This window comes from Physella acuta, unplaced genomic scaffold (genome assembly GCF_028476545.2).
Source record: "Physella acuta isolate Inbredline_101_S28 unplaced genomic scaffold, ASM2847654v3 ptg001377l, whole genome shotgun sequence".
NCBI lineage: Eukaryota > Metazoa > Mollusca > Gastropoda > Physidae > Physella > Physella acuta.
Window position 1 is genome coordinate 294,844 of NW_026732892.1, and position 12,714 is coordinate 307,557.

The following is a 12,714-nucleotide window of genomic DNA, read 5'->3' on the forward strand; positions in this document are numbered from 1 at the left end:
CAGAGACTGCCTGGCATTCGGTAACAGCTGCCACGACGTCAGCCGCCGCTGTCCCACGTGGTGGACCAGAGCTACAGCCACACCATCATGTGACAACCAACACCATCACTAGCATGGGACAACCGACACCATCACCAGCGTAGGACAACCATCTGACCAGACCTACAGCCACACCATCACCAGCGTGGGACAACCGACACCATCACCAGCGTGGAACAAACATCCTACCCCCAACCCCAACTCCACTCCATCCTAACCCCTTCCTACTCTCACCCCACCTCACTCCTTTCTACCCCAATCCATCATGTTACCAAACACTTCCACCCCCACACAACTCTTATCATCTCGATCATGTACTGTGCCAATGGTAGTTGTGGATTCACGTTGGCTTGTGATGACCAACAGTGGCTAAAGCACATTGTTTGATTCTATCACACTGCGAAGTTAGCAACCAGGCTGGATATGGAACTGTATATTTGTTCTTATCACTGAGCGTAATACAAACCACAGACCACTAAACCAGTCCCCGTAACACAAGGAGCTCACCATAAATAGTCAATGTACCACATGTGAAACACCGCACCATAAAAACAGTCATGTAATACAAACCCCGCACCATAAAAACAGTCCTGTAATACAAACCCCGCACCATAAAAACAGTACGTGTAACACAAACCCCGCACCATAAAAACAGTCCTGTAATACAAACCCCGCACCATAAAAACAGTCCTGTAATACAAACCCCGCACCATGAAAACAGTACCGTACCACAAGTGAAACCCCGCACCATAAAAACAGTCCGTGTAACACAAACCCCGCACCATAAAAACAGTACCGTACCACAAGTGAAACCCCGCACCATAAAAACAACCCCCATGACACGCAACGCCCTGGAACCGTGTCTAGAACCATGAACGTATAATGGCCTACACGTTTCCGCCAGAGTCCGCCGTGCCATAGTTCCAGAGGACGCAGCTTTGTATCGGCTTGCAGGGCCTTTTGTTCTCTAATGGAGCCACTTCCGGTGGCCAGGTTATTGGCTGCACCATCTCCGATCGTGGATTATCAAAACACATCTAATAAGCAGCGCATAGAATCAACATTACTCAACTCGTTAAACTTGACATGTGGGGGAGGTTCTAGAACTATCCAACGTGATGTCCTCTTTAAGTTATACACCCTAACGTTTCGCTTCGATGTGGAGATATCGTAAAATACAGTCGGAAATGTACTTTGACAAAAATTAAATTTTAAGTTTAAAAAATATATAAAGTCTCGTTATTTTGTAAAAATAGAGTAAGGGGTTCGTTGTCCTAAAATTTGAGACTCTTTGTTGTGACCTAGAAAAATCAAGGGAGAACACTAAAAGGAAATCATTATTGTAATGAATTACCTCCCTGTGATGAAAGTTGAGTGCGATGTGCCGAAAGACGAGCCACATTTAATAGCTATTAAAACCAAGCAAGCATTAAGGAGAGGCTGAGATACATCCCAGAAGGGGAGCTGACGAACGGAATTGATGATCAAAAAACTGATATAAAAAATCAATTTTAAATAGATGGAGAAATGAAGGAAGATGTAAGGCATCAAGATCGAAGAAGTGAAGATCGATTTTCTATAGCTAATTTAAAGCTAATGAGAATACATATATAAATATATAATATATAGGATTCTCTCTATCACTCATATATATATATATATATATATATATATATATATATATATATATATATATATATATATATATATATATATATATATCCAGAAAGACTTTGGCTGGAATGGCTGTAATTTCGTTATTAGGAAATTTATTTCAATAAAAATGTTACAACGTTTTAGACCTAGATAACGCCGTGACATATTACCGTGTCGTGACGTATTACCGTGACGTGACGTATTACCGTGACGTGACTGCTCACAATGACGTGATTTGTCACCGTGTGTAAGACGGAGCCCCGGAGCGTGACGCGGCACACGACATAAACCCTGCTCACGTCACCCAGCATGTGCCCCACCCATCAATCCGCCCTGACACCCCGGGGGTCGGGGTCTAACTCCGCCGCTGCTCATCCCCCCGTGGGCCGGCTCACGACAAGGACCTCAGCTAAGTCACACTGGGGCTGGGGATATTTGTCCGTCTTTAGAGCGGACATAATAAAACCCCTTGAATGCCCAAGTAAATCCAGCGGCAGCGACTCCGTCTTTAAATCTTTGAAATCAACATGTTCGCGAGGCGCGGAGTTATCGTTCTTTCCCTTAGTTATCTACCTTAGAATCTCACCAAGCACCGGGATACTGTGGTCTGGGATTAATTCCCTAACCAATCAGCCCCAGCAGTTAAAAATTTCAGACATAAAAGCAGGCGGGGAAACACAGATTCAAGCAGATCGGTGAGGTAGATCACGGAATGAGATCGTTGGGATCCAAAGGACGGCGGTTCCCAGTCCGTCGCCGGGTAAAGAGCGCATTGCGTTTTATTCTTTGGGCCCAGCATCCTGGGAGCGTCGTTTGACTGGGGTCGGTTTGTTGACAGTCAATGGGGACTGTGAAGATAGGGTTGGGTGATAAGAGAAACTGGAGAAGCATATTTCACCCCGACGTCGGCTGGGAATGATAGGGTCCCGTGTAATCTAATCGGGGGGTGGGGGAGGCGCCGTTGTCCCACGGGACAGGGGACGTCAGTCGGGGGAGTGACAAAATGACGGGTAGATTTTATGGCGACGCCGGGCGTAGGTGGGTATCCGATGGATGTGGGGGGGGGGGGGGGGTAAATACCTGGAGGAGGGAGAGATGGTAGTACAGGTGTAGATGGGGGGGGTGAATACCTGAAGGAGGGGGAGATGGGGATGGGAAGAGGAAGCTGACCACCTAAGTTATAGAAATAGATATAAGGCTACCTCAGTACTATAACGGTAAATAGTTAACAGGCTGATAACTACCTAGCAATGGTTGTGTATGGACCAACTAACTACCTATGAATGGTAGTGCATGGACCACCTAACTACCTAGGAAAGGTAGTGCATGGACCACCTAACTACCTAATTAATGTCTACCTAGTAGGTGGGAGAACATAGATTGCTACTTGCTTTCAGTGGAAAAATGTAAAGTCTACGAGAAGTTGTGTTAGCTGTAGTCTGTTAATCCACTGCTTGATTTCCTTATACTTTCTATTTAAAAAGTGCACACTGCAAATAATATTGTTACGACGATTTTTTAAACATTAAAATTTACAAGATAGAGAAGGTGTTTCTGTTTTAATGTGGGTAAAACATAATGTCGCAGGCTGTATACATGTAGATTACAGGTAGTTTACCCGGTAAATTCCTTTAAAAAATGTTTGATAATTAAAGACTTTCATTAAAAGAGACAAAGACTTTGGGCTTAAAAAGTAATTTAATTTCATTCAGAAGCTCATTAAAGTTTGGTGGCAGTTTGTTTGGCGACATCCGGCCGTAAAAAACAAAACCTCGTTTTGGTTTTCTGGGAGGGGGGAGAGGGGGAGGGGCAGACATCTAACACCTCCCGGTCGTAAACACGCCAACTTTTGAATAGCCGTACCCAGACATCCCGGCCCGCAGACAAAAGGACCGCTGGTCAGGTTTAGTGCGTTGTGTCAAATTTATGGACTTTGTCAAGAAGCTGGTCTAAACTTTAGACCAAATTTGTAAGCACGGAACAGGAATCCGGAACTTAAAAAAAAACTCGTGGGGGTATAGGTTTCACAAAATGTCAGGGGGTGGGGTAGGGGTTTGTGGGAGTAAAGCATGACGAGGGAGGGGAAGGGGGGGGGCTATTGTTTACCTACGGCCAGTGAAATATGGGCCGCTAAAATTGGCTTCCACCGCTGAATGAAAGGGACAGCATCGATTTCACACAGTTTAAAATGTCTACAAAGATCAGAATTATCTTTCCTTTGGATGGTAATTGGAACAGTCACTTGTACGTTGTGGGGTGGGGAGGGGTTGGTGGTATGTGGGTGGGTGGGTGGTACATGGTTGGGGGGAGAGGGGTGGGTTGTATTTGGGAGGGGGTGGGCGAGAGTCGATTGGGCGTCATGAGTCAGCTGGCGAGATGTTTTCTTTCTTTAAATAAACACATAATAATATGCTACAACATTATAATGCAACATATAGTACAATATTTTAAAACAACTTTATAATACATCATTATAGTGCAACATTTTAGTACATTGTAATTCAACTTTACAATATATTATTATAGCACAACATTATAACAACATGATACTTCAACATTATAACACAACACTATAAAACGACCAAATACAACAATTAACAATTGAATGAAAATAGTTAAAATAATTGTTTTCTCGTCAGTAACCAGTGCTAGGGTTACATGTAATGAGCTATTGTGGGACCACCAAATCATCATGTGCTAGCGGCTCGACATTTAAAACTACTCACTGTAGCAGTACTGTCTTTTTCTTAAGTCAAACATTGCAGTCTCAACCTTCTTGTCTCATCATACTGTCTGATAATACCGTTAGATCACACTAACAAACCACACCATCTCACCACACCATCAGACCACACCATCAGACCACACCATCAGACCACACCATCAGACCACACCATCTCACCACACCATCAAACCACACCATCAGACCACAACATTAGACCACAACATCAGACCACAACATTAGACCACACCATCTCACCACACCATCAGACCACACCATCTCACCACACAATCAGACCACACCATCAGACAACACCATCAGACCACACCATCAGACCACACCATCCCACCACACCATCTCACCACACCATCAGACCACACCATCCCACCACACCATCAGACCACACCATCAGACCACAACATCAGACCACACCATCTCACCACACCATCAGACCACACCATCCCACCACACCATCTCACCACACCATCCCACCACACCATCATACCATACCATCCCACCACACCATCCCACCACACCATCATACCACACCATCCCACCACACCATCCCACCACACCATCCCATCACACCATCTCACACCATCAGACAACACCATCATACCACACCATCAGACCACACCATCCCACCACACCATCAGACCACACCATCCCACCACACCATCTCACCACACCATCCCACCACACCATCAGACCACACCATCAGACCACACCAACAAACCATACCATTCTACCACACCATCAAACCACACCATCTCACCACACCATCAAACCACACCATCACACCACACCATCAGACCACACCATCAGACCACACCATCATACCACACCATCAGACCACACCATCCCACCACACCATCAGACCACACCATCCAACCACACCATCTCACCACACCATCCCACCACACCATCATACCATACCATCCCACCACACCATCCCACCACACCATCATACCACACCATCCCACCACACCATCCCACCACACCATCCCATCACACCATCTCACACCATCAGACAACACCATCATACCACACCATCAGACCACACCATCCCACCACACCATCAGACCACACCATCCCACCACACCATCTCACCACACCATCCCACCACACCATCATACCACACCATCCCACCACACCATCCCACCACACCATCAGACCACACCATCCCACCACACCATCAGACCACACCATCAGACCACACCATCAGACCACACCATCTCACCACACCATCAAACCACACCATCAGACCACAACATTAGACCACAACATCAGACCACAACATTAGACCACACCATCTCACCACACCATCAGACCACACCATCTCACCACACAATCAGACCACACCATCAGACAACACCATCAGACCACACCATCAGACCACACCATCCCACCACACCATCTCACCACACCATCAGACCACACCATCCCACCACACCATCAGACCACACCATCAGACCACAACATCAGACCACACCATCTCACCACACCATCAAACCACACCATCAGACCACAACATTAGACCACAACATCAGACCACAACATTAGACCACACCATCTCACCACACCATCAGACCACACCATCTCACCACACAATCAGACCACACCATCAGACAACACCATCAGACCACACCATCAGACCACACCATCCCACCACACCATCTCACCACACCATCAGACCACACCATCCCACCACACCATCAGACCACACCATCAGACCACAACATCAGACCACACCATCTCACCACACCATCAAACCACACCATCAGACCACAACATTAGACCACAACATCAGACCACAACATTAGACCACACCATCTCACCACACCATCAGACCACACCATCTCACCACACAATCAGACCACACCATCAGATAACACCATCAGACCACACCATCAGACCACACCATCCCACCACACCATCTCACCACACCATCAGACCACACCATCCCACCACACCATCAGACCACACCATCAGACCACAACATTAGACCACAACATCAGACCACAACATTAGACCACACCATCTCACCACACCATCAGACCACACCATCTCACCACACAATCAGACCACACCATCAGAAAACACCATCAGACAACACCATCAGACCACACCATCAGACAACACCATCAGACAACACCATCAGACCACAACATCAGACCACAACATTAGACCACACCATCTCACCACACCCTCAGACCACACCATCTCACCACACAATCAGACCACACCATCAGACAACACCATCAGACCACACCATAAGACCACACCATCAGACAACACCATCAGACCACAACATCAGACAACACCATCAGACCACAACATTAGACCACAACATTAGACCACACAATCAGACCACACCATCAGACAACACCATCAGACCACAACATTAGACCACAACATTAGACCACACCATCAGACCACACCATCAGACAACACCATCAGACCACACCATCAGACAACACCATCAGACCACAACATTAGACCACACAATCAGACCACACCATCAGACAACACCATCAGACCACAACATTAGACCACAACATTAGACCACACCATCAGACCACACCATCAGACAACAACATCAGACCACAACATTAGACCACACCATCAGACCACAACATCAGACCACACCATCAGACCACACCATCAGACCACACCATCAGACCACACCATCAGACCACACCATCAGACCACACCATCAGACCACACCATCAGACAACACCATCAGACCACAACATTAGACCACAACATTAGACCACACAATCAGACCACACCATCAGACAACACCATCAGACCACACCATCTCACCACACCGTCTCACCACACCATCTGACCACACCATCCGACCACACCATCTCACCACACCGTCTCACCACACCATCTGACCACACCATCCGACCACACCATCATACCACACCATCAGACCACACCATCAGACAACACCATCAGACCACACCATCAGACCACACCATCAGACAACACCATCCGACCACACCATCATACCACACCATCAGACAACACCATCAGACCACAACATCAGACCACAACACCAGACCACAACATCAGACCTCAACATCAGACCACAACACCAGACCACAACATCAGACCACACCATCAGACCACACCATCAGACCACACCATCAGACCACAACATCAGACCACACAATCAGACCACACCATCTCACCACACCATCTCACCACACCATCAGACCACAACATCAGACCACAACATCAGACCACACCATCAGACCACACCATCAGACCACACCATCAGACCACACCATCTCACCACAACACCATATTATTCTACCACACCATTCTCACCACACCATCAGACAACACCAACAACTACTAACACCGACAAGATCACGCCTACAATAGACCCACCTAAACCCGGCTGTAACAACCTTGAACAAAGTATATCGTTATGTCCTATCTTCCTCTCCAACTAGACGCGGCTATCAAATCTCTATCTAACAGGATTCTAACCGTCTGCTTACGTACAGCGTTGCCTCGTTTCCATAACCAGGACTTCCGGTATTTACCAGACGATCACCCAGTGTCCTGTTGCCCAGCAGACGACCGAGAGACGGATAATTGTTACAGGTGTCCGGCTACCTCGTTACGACCTTCACCTTTCGTCTGATTCAGAAATTTGCGAAATTCTTCAAGAATCTTCAACAATAAGAGATTGAACCTCTGATACAACACTATTTATGACCAGTACAACATGACCAGTACAACATGGCCAGTACAACATGGCCAGTACAACATGGCTACTACAAAATGGCTAGTACAATTTGGCCAGTACAATTTGGCCAGTGCATGGCCAATACAACATAGCTAATACAACATGCACGTACAATATGGCCAGTACAATGTGGCCAGTACAAAGCGGCCAACAGCCCACAAAAACACATTTATTCTTTATGTTTGTTTTTTCTTGCCTTACGCGATGAAATTCTATAGATAACAACACAGATGTTTTTTAATATATTTTCAACAAATATATGTATTATTTTATCTTCCATGAACGTTGAGGCATATATCGTATGGCCCCATCAATAAAGCCATAAAACATCACAGCGAAAAAGACAACTTCACTTTTTTATCTCCCCAACACAAAAATGAAAGTATGAAATGCAATTTCGCCACCCATTGAAACGACATTGATAGGACTTGATACAGCTGATCTTTGAATAAAAATTGTCTTTTGAAGCCTCGTTTGCTCCCCTTTCTAGACACCCCCCACCCCAGGTTTACCCCCACCCCACCCTAAACACGGAGCCAAACCATTCCTGCCGGCTGAAGATTCCGGTCCCCGATACACTTCTCCTGTACGTTCACAAGACGAGTCTGAATTTATCAAAAGTGTGATGGGACATGAGATAGCCGCGGCCCTCGTCCCCAGCCGGCAGCATCAAGCCCGCCTCGACCATTGAAGACATACCACCGTCACGAGTCAATTGAACGCGATGACAATATAGGCATTCTCTTGACGGTCTGAAGGCTGCCTCGACGGGACCACGGCGAGGGTCTGGAGATTCAAGGATCGCTGAACACAGTGGCGCAACCAGCAGACCATTCGGCGGAACCTCCTGCTAATTTGGTCCCCACAGACCGATGGCTGCTAAATGGTTGGAAAAATGGGTTAATTAAAAAAATTCTTAAACGATCCTCTTTCTAAAAATAGGCGTAATTTCCGAAAAAAAATTGAAATGATGTTTTAATAGTTGCGGTGACGATCAGCATGATTTTAGTGTTTGCTGTCAAGTTATTTACGGACGTTTGTTTAGCTTGACTCTAACCATAGAGACATTTGGCTTCTGTGTTTTTGTATACATTGTAGCCTCGAGTATTCTCAAGAGAGAATTAAATGGCCTGTGAGTAGACATATCGTACTTGACATATAGTACTTGACATATAGCACTTGACACATAGCACTTGACATATAGCACTTGACATATAGTACTTGACATATAGTACTTAGATGGCCAAGTCTTGGCATGCGAAGGTGGCATCGATTGCCAGTCTGACTTTCTAACAAACATCTCGCCTCCTTCAACTGATATGCAATGGTGACATTGTCCAACTATTCAACTGTTACTGAAAGCCTCTATTAATCTGCTACTGAAAGCCTATTTTGACTATTTGATAACTGAAAATTCGTCATACATGTGGATCGTAGCGTGATGCGCCAAAGAAAGATAGCTATCATGTTAATGCAACAAGCATTGGCACAGGGGAAGTAGAGTGGTGGTGGTAGCCTACTACAGAATAGGAGCCTGGTAGCTTATTGAACTTTGGTATGATGTAGCCTATTACTCATTTTGAGGATGTAGTCCACCACTCATTGAGTGGAGGTAGCCTATTACTCATTGAGTGGTTGTAGCCTATAACTCAATGGGAGGATGTAGCCTATTACACTGGGAGGAAGTAGAGTTTGCCTGAGTTCCCCCATCAACGGGTCTCCATCATGCCTGTCTGCTATCAGCCAATCAAAAGCGAGAGTCAGGACGCAGCTTAACTTGTGGTGCCCAGTGATGACTGGCGATAGCAGATCTTCCGTGACGGTGAGTACATCTCTAGAGCAGTGCCGCACGCCAACCGCTCATTCCAACCCTGCACGTGTAACTCTAGCCTCGCACGGTCGGAAAAAAACTTCCCACAATCCAACTGGCGGATTTCATCAATCCCAGTTCATTAGGTCACTGGCTGACGTGTGATTGGCGTATTTTGATTGTTTGATTGTTGGTAGAGATTGGGTTATTATTTCAATCTGTGGCGTCACTAGGTCGGGTTACACCCCCTGTGGTAGCCCAGGGTGCCACTCCCCCTCACCTCTGTCAACCATATTTATGATATACTACAACTATAGCAGAGTTCGTGTGTCGTCGTCCCCCTTCCCCCCACCCCACCCCCCTAGCCTGGACAGTGTCACCCTTCGTGTATTTATGTATTGAACTTGCATTAAACTACCTGTAACAATGTGAATTTCTCGTTAACACTTGCTACTTTTCGTTTGGTGTCGGCGTCGTCCCCTCATCTCTCCCCATCACTAGATCAGCCCAAACATAGCACCCCGCCTTTTTGACGCCACCAATTAAACTGTTTCAGCCTGAAACTTTTGAAACAATAGTTAGACGTAAAAACAGAACTAAAGTTAAACACAACACAATCGTATGTTCTCAAAGTACACATTGAGCCCAGAATGTTGATATTAGGTGAACAGCTAGACAAAATATTGTACAATCATTTCTTTAAAATATATCCAGTCCAGACACAGTACGTGTGTCTTCACGTGATTGTGTGTCTACGTGTGTCAGTTAATTATCCACCGACACAATCTACGTATGTCACAAGTAAACGATCGACACACACATACGTGACATAATTTTACACACTTTCTCCATGTTTTCCATATGTTGTTGTACATACACGTCACATTCACCTCACATACACACAGAGAAATACACACACACACACACACACACACATAAACATACACTTCCCATGCCAGCCACATGTTGTTCACACACACACAGACACAGACACACATAAACACACACACGTCCCGTGCCAGCCACATATGTTATTGGCACACACACACAGACACACATTAACACACACACGTCCCGTGCCAGCCACATATGTTATTGGCACACACACACACAGACACACATAAACACACACACGTACCGTGTCTGCCACATGTGTTATTGGCACACACACACAGACACACACACAGACACATATAAACACACACAAACATCCCGTGTCAGCCACATATGTTATTGGCACACACACACACACACATAAACACACACACAAATACCGTGCCAGCCACATATGTTATTGGCACACACACACACATAAACACACACACACACATACCGTGTCAGCCACATATGCCTCATGCAACAGGAAATCATTGCGTGCTAGACAAATGAACTGTCGGAAATCTGAAAGCAAGCCGGTCTTATTTTTTGGTTATGCTTGTGCAAGGATTGCAATCTTGCCAGATTTTTGTGACATTTTAAATTCAATGGCTTCCGTTTGTTATCTGACTCGTAATAAAATTATTATCCGGCAACCATCTCACAGATACTCAGATATCCGTATCTGCATAAGAAAATGATTTTTTCACATATATTGTTTACATATAATACAAACTTTCAAGATAAAAAGCGATATTTAAAAAAAAAATGTTATCAAATTCATTTCCTTAATTCATTTCCATCTAATTTTTTTTTTTTTTTGCATTACTTTGATATTGTTTTATAAATTAGAAAAGGCTTCGTTTTAACTAAATATTATTATGTTAACCAAACGTTTTCTTTAAAAATAATCTTTTGTTTCGCAAAAAAAAAAAATTGAAATTTTCCTATCTCTCCCCAGTCTCTAGAAAGGGAGGGAAGAAACTGGAATCGACAAACTCCACCGGAACTCTTCCACTTAGAACATCCGGCGCCTGTGGCGGCACCGGCCCAGGAAACCGGCAATATCGTGATGCAATCATAGCCGCTCTCTGCCGGCACTCCGACCCCCTACCCCCTTCCCCCACTTTCCGCCATCTTGGAGCGGCTTAAAATTTGGAGACCTTCCAGCCTCAGAGAGAATTATTTAGCACCGCGGTCTGGTTTAAGTCATGGCAGTTTTAGAATTATAAATAGTGCTTTCTGACATGTGCTAAATAAATAGTGCTGTCTCATTTTGTCATGTGCTTAATAAACAGTGCTGTCTCATTTTTGGCCAAGTGCTTAATTAAAGCCAATGCTAAAACTTTTTTTCTTGGCTTTATTTTTTTAATATATTTTTTTTTACATGACGATGAATTTCTGGAACAATATAATTGCTAGTTTAATTCAATGTCCGACACACTATTCAAACTTAAGAATCATGACCAAAACTGTGATGGTCGACTCCCACTAGTTACATACGTGGTTTTCCACCTTACTTCAACTGGCAATAGTTGGACGTGTTATTAATACAAACGTTTTGACAAGTGTTTCTTTCAGAAATTTATCTCCGGCGGGGGGGGGGGGGAAGGGGTACTTGAAACATTCGGGGAGAGTGTGAGCAGACAGTGGTAGAAGTATATTTGTGCTTGTGTGTGTGTGTGGGGGGGGTGGGGGGGGGTGAACTTGATTCGAAAAGGGGTTTCACCCCAAAGGATATGCCTTCAAAAAATTTCTGATTGTGACGCACCTCGTATTGCTAACGCACACGCACAATCAGGTTGACTGGTGACTGGGCAAGTGGTGACATTAACACATATT

General features: G+C 45.1%; 1 long non-coding RNA gene across 1 annotated transcript in view; it reads left to right on the forward strand.

Moving 5' to 3' along the window:
- Nucleotides 1-12,218, forward strand: part of LOC131927146 (uncharacterized) — a 39,276-nt gene extending 27,058 nt beyond the window's left edge. Inside the window, exon 2 of the long non-coding RNA XR_009383604.1 lies at nt 11,834-12,218. This is a non-coding gene — a long non-coding RNA (uncharacterized LOC131927146). The remainder of the gene's footprint in view (nt 1-11,833) is intronic.
- The last annotated feature ends 496 nt before the right edge of the window (nt 12,219-12,714 follow it).